The sequence below is a fragment of the Microtus ochrogaster genome, chromosome 10, assembly GCF_000317375.1.
Source record: "Microtus ochrogaster isolate Prairie Vole_2 chromosome 10, MicOch1.0, whole genome shotgun sequence".
Taxonomy (NCBI): domain Eukaryota; kingdom Metazoa; phylum Chordata; class Mammalia; order Rodentia; family Cricetidae; genus Microtus; species Microtus ochrogaster.
This window is the reverse complement of record NC_022016.1, coordinates 68845692-68851577: the sequence shown is the minus strand read 5'-3', so window position 1 is coordinate 68851577 and position 5886 is coordinate 68845692.

Below are 5886 nucleotides of genomic sequence, written 5' to 3'. Positions count from 1 at the left end.
TCTTCGGAGAGTTGAAGAATAACCTTCGTGTCTTACAGAGTTCGGCTGAGAAAGGCCTCCAAATTAATGTTTAGGGTTTTCTCAAACAATAGTTTGATGGTTTACCCACACGTCAAATTCATAGCCATGGTGACATGCCCCAAAATATTGTGGTCCAGAAAGTTTTAATGTGAGTATTCACCGTCAGGCATTGTATGACTCATAGGCTTTTCATCTGCTCTCTTTCAATGATTTAGTCAGCAAATACCTTTAGAAGTTTTATTACATGCTACACATGGTACCTTTAGGGTAAGATCTTATTAAACTTTTTTTTTAGATTTATTTATTAGACAGCGGACCCACGCACACACATGCACGTCCCTGGTTTGGAACTTAGAGATATGCTTGCCTCTGCCTCCCAAATATTGGGATTAAAGGCATGTGCCACCATGTCTGGCTCTTTAATTTTTTAATGTGTATATGTGCGTGTGTGGTATACATATATGCACAGGTGTATGGAAGTCAGAGACTGATATCAGATTGTGTCTTTCTCTAGACTCTCCACCTTAGTTTTTAAAGACTGAACCAGAAGCTCTCCAAGTAACTAGATGGTTGGAGAGGTCTGGGAATCTGTCTGTATCTCTCTCTTAAACACACACACACACACACACACACACACACACACACACACACACACACAGGCTCTAATGAGTTATGGGGATCTGAACTCAAGTCCTCATGCTTGCACAGCAAGCATTTTACTGACAAGGCCATACCTTGACTTTTACTTTTAATCTGCCATTAATTATTTAGATGCCTACTGTTTGCATGATATTAAGTAAAAGGAAAATTCTCAGTCCAGTTATTTCTGTATTGAAGGTGAAGCTGATGTCATAGGTTAGTAAACACACTGAGGATTAGTGATTATCCAAGGTTAGTTTGGTAGTTAAGAAAAATAGCATTTAACTTTCCTTTCCTTTTGAGGTAAGAGAAAGAGGCTGCTTTTTTGGGGGAAAAAGGTGAGGGCTGGGGAGATGGGTCAGTGAGTGAATAAAGTACTTGCCCTGAAAGTATGAGGAACTGAGTTCAAATCCCTGGAACCCATGTGTAGCTGCGCACAATAGTGAGCATCTGTAGTAGGAGGCTACTTGTTTGTTCCTGGCTGTTCAGCATCAAAATAATCGCACAGAAACCATATTATTTGCAATACTCTTTGCCCAATAGCTTAAGTGTAATTCTGGCTAACTCACATCTTAAATTAACCCATCTCCATTCATCTGTGTATCGTCATGAGGCTGTACCTTTCCAGGTAAAGTTCCGGCTTCTGTCTCTGGTGGGGCTCCATGGCTTCTCGCTGACTCTGCCTTCTTTCTCCCAGCATTCAGTTTAGTTTTCCCTGCCTAGCTAGGTTCTGCCTTGCTATAGGCCAAAGCAGCAAAGCAGTTTCTTTATTCATTAACCAATAAAAGCAACACATAGGCAGAAGGACCTCTCACACCAGGCATGTATAATCCCAGTGTTCCTATGCCACGATGGGAGACAGACTATCACAGCTTGTCAGGCCACTTAATTGTTTTCAATGATCTTCCTTGACAAGACACTTTCTGTCCTAGTTAGGGTTTCCATCGCTGGGTTAAAACATCGCGGCTAAAGCAAGTAGGGGAGGAAAGGGTTAATTTGGCTTCTACTTCCACATGTTAGTCCATCATTGAAGGAAGTCAGGACAGGGACTCAAACAGGGTGGGAACCTGAAGTCAGGGGTTTCTGCAGAAGCCATGGAAGGGTGCTGCTTACTGGCTTGCTCTTCATGGCTTGCTCAGCCTGACTTTTTTTTTTTTTTTTTCAAGACAGGGTTTCTCTGTAGCTTTTGGTTCCTGTCCTGGCACTAGCTCATGTAGACCAGGCTGGCCTCAAACTCACAGAGATCCGCCTGCCTCTGCCTCCCAAGTGCTGGGATTAAAGGCGTGCACCACCACTGTCCGGCCCTGACTTCTTTTTGAACCCAGGACCACCAGTCTAGGGATAGCCTCACCCACAGTGGGCTTAGCCCTTCCCCATCAATCACCAATGAAGGAAATGTTTTACAGGCTTTTATACAGTCCAATTTTAGGAAGGAGTTTTCTTAATTGAAGTTTCTGCCTTTCCGTTGACATTAGCTTGTGTCAATTTGACATTAAAACATCCAGCATACTTTCTAAAAATAGATTTTTAAAAGACTTATTTCTCGCCGGGCGGTGGTGGCGCACGCCTTTAATCCCAGCACTCGGGAGGCAGAGGCAGGTGGATCTCTGTGAGTTCGAGACCAGCCTGGTCTACAAGAGCTAGTTCCAGGACAGGCTCCAAAACCACAGAGAAACCCTGTCTCGAAAAACCAAAAAAAAAAAAAAAATAAATAAATAAAAAAAAAATAAAAAGACTTATTTCTCTGTCTGTGAGAGTTTGGCTACAACACATATGTGCACTACAGGCATGCTTGTTGCCCATGGTGGCAGAAGAGGGTGTCAGAGTCCCTGGAACTGAGTTGTAGAGGGTTGTATATATTGCCACGTGGGTGCTAGCAACTGAACCTTGATCCTTTGTGAAGAGCATCAAGGGCTCTTAACCCTGAGCCATCTCTCCAGCTCCAAGGAAAACTTTTTGTCCTGCTGAACTTCACCGTTTATATATAGTCTGGAACAATGTGAGGCACATATTTGGTACTTAGTATCTGTTGTATCGGTTCATCTAATCTAAGATGAGCGGACGCCTTTCTTAAGAATCCCAGCAAAAACCACAGAGCTAACAAATGAATAACAAGCTCTAAAGAAAGCTAGACAGCCTACAACAACCCACCATACTTGACAGTAAAAAAAAGGAGAACCAACCACCAAAATGTTTTAGGCAAACGGGATGCTGAAAAAGCTGAATGCCAAAATGTCACAGTCTCTTTATTAAATATTTCATTATTATAAGTTGACATGACATGCTACATCCCAGAAAGATGGGCTAAATAAATGCAGCAAGTATTCTACCAGTTCTCTCGCGTAGTCTTTGATAAAATAAACTTTTTTAGAAAGTGGACATCAGGGAGACATTATGCAGACAATTATCTATCTCCTTAATTACCGGCGAAACCCCACAATGGAAAAGATGCAAACGATTTTAAAAGTTATGTTTCCTCTTGCTGAACTTGATACTGCATGTATCTTTGCAGGCACGGTGCATTTGTGAAAACTGCGTGGAAAGTAACTTGTCACTATGAACCTATGATTGCAGAAATCTAAAAATGTGTATGCCATTTAATTCAGTAACCTTTCTCTCTGAAAGTGACTGTGTAAAAATCACATTTCATAATTGGTATTGAAATGGTACTTGCATACAGCCATGCATTACTTATGGAGATATATGGGAGCATGGACATATGCTTGTAAAGTGAAGTTTAAGGACCTATATAATTTAAGTTTAAAAACTATATAATATATAAACTATATAATGTAAGCCTGAGTGTACATAAATTTAAAATATTCTTAGTGGAGCAATAATGGAGAGGTCATGTTTGTGTTAGAGTTGTGTGTCAGAAGCTTTCATTTTCTTCATTTTCTAACTTTTTGTAATTAAATAAAAAAAGATTATTTTCAGTTTATTTTTATGTGTATGGGTGTTTTGCCTACATACATGCCTGTGTGTCCTGCATGTGCCTGGTGCTGGGGGAGGTCAGAAGAGGGCATCAGATCTCCTGGAACTGTACTTACTGATGGTTGGGAGCCAGCATGTGGCTGGGAATCTAACTTGGGGCCTGTGGAAGGGCAGTCAGGGCTCTTGCTTGTTGAGCCATCTCTCTAGCCGGTTGTAATTAAATTTCGTGATTTGCATAACAGAGTCTCGGTTGTTGAGTGTTATTCAGTACGACCTTTTAATAGAAAGCGTCATTGTTGGATTATGGTTTCCCATTGTTACCTTGGTAATGATTTCAGCAGGATAACAGACTAATGAGCAAATGTTCTTTGGAGTGAAATCAGGTGTGAAATTGTGTGTGTACGTTTGGGTGATTATTATTACTGCTTTATGTTATTTCCTAGTAAAATTGATCTGGTCCTCCAATCCATTGTCCACATTATATGCCCAGTTTAGTGCCTCTTAATTGGAGGGGGAGGCAATTTTGTTCCACACAGAACATTAAGCAATCTCTGAAGATGGATTTGGTTGCTACAGCTGGGAGGAAGCTGGGAGCTAGAGGGGAGAAAAAGGGGAGGGTTTCACTCTGGATTCTAGAAAGCAGAGACCAGAAATGCTGCCAAGTATGATCCATAAAATAGTCCTATCCTGAAGAGGCATTTCCAGGCTCAGAAATCACTGAGGCTGAGAACCCTGCCCTGGATGATTCTTCAAAGACAAAAACCTGTTTAAAAACTTGTTTCTATCCCTTTACATCATTTTTTTGGGGTTAAGTTTTTCCTAAGACTCACCTTTTACCAATATTTAGCCACGCAGCGTGACAATACTAAGTTTTCCTTGGCTCCTGTGACTTGTGGGAGACATGGTCTCTGACTTCTCCATGTACACAGAATTGTTGCTTGATAGTCAACTGGACAGGATCCAAAACTACCGAAGAGTTAAAACTCTGGGAGTGAGTTTCTAGATCAGTTTAACTCAGTGGTTCCTGACCTTCCCAATGCTGTACCGTTCTTCATGGTGTGATAATCCCCAGACAGAAAATTATTTTGTTGCTATGTCATAACTGTAATATTGCTACTGTTATGAATCAATGCAAATATCTGTGTTTTATGATGGTCTAAGGTGACCCCTGTGAAAGGGGTCCTTTGAAGGGGTTATGACTCACAAGTTGAGAACCACTGATTTAAATGTTTAAAGACCCACCCAAAATGTGGGCTGTGTCATCCCAGGGTTCTGTTAAACAAAATGGAGAAAGCAAGCTGAGCACCCAGGTCCTGGCTATCTGCTTCCTGACTGGATATCGTGTGACCAGCCACCTTCTGGCTTGTCACCTTGACTATCACACTGTGATGAACCATCCCCTCAAACTGTGAGCCCAAACAAGCTCATTCTTTCTTAAGTAGGTTTTGTTAAGGCTTTTGTCGTAGCAAAGAGAAAAAGAAGTACTATGGCCTTTTTCTCTGAACCCTCCAAGAGCACTCAGGGGTCAGAAAGGCTGTTTTTCTTTAATTCCTGTCTGAGACAGAGGAGTGGATATCACTTCAGGGAAGCCATCTTCTCATTCTGCCTCATGAGCAGCTAGGTCATTCCTCAGAACAGGTTGGCTAAAGACGGTGAGCCACTGGTAAGCTGCTCCTGCTCCAGTCAGTGACTTCCCCACCCAGGATCACACAAGCAACACCAATTAAACTCAGTGTGTCACAACAACAACAACAACAACAACAACAACAACAACAACACAACAAAATAAAAATAAGACATAAAGATAGGAGAGTGAGTGGAGTGCACATCCTGGCACTTCAGGAAGCAGAGGAAGGCAGATCTCTGTGAGCTCAAGGTCAGCCTGGGCTACAAAGTGGCTATAGAGTGAAACCCTGTCTCAAAAACAAACAAACACAAACAAAACCAAGAAAACAAGACAGAGCAAAACAAAACACCAAGTTCAATTTTTTCCCCCTTTTATTCAGGGGAGAGAGCAGTTTTCTACAACCACAAATTATGCGTTTGAGTTTTCCGAATTTGGCACTGGGAGGTCAACTCGAAGGTCAAGATTTGCTTGTAGGCTGTTATGAGTAGGACTCTTTGCTCCAGTATGATCTTGTTTTAGTCAGGGCTTATTAAACTTTTTTTTTCCATGGTAACTCCTTCTACCTGAGAAATTTTCATGCAGACTTGGATATGTAGATATATAAATCAAACATCTATGGATAATAGATCATAAAGAATTTTATTTAAAAATAATTCATATATATA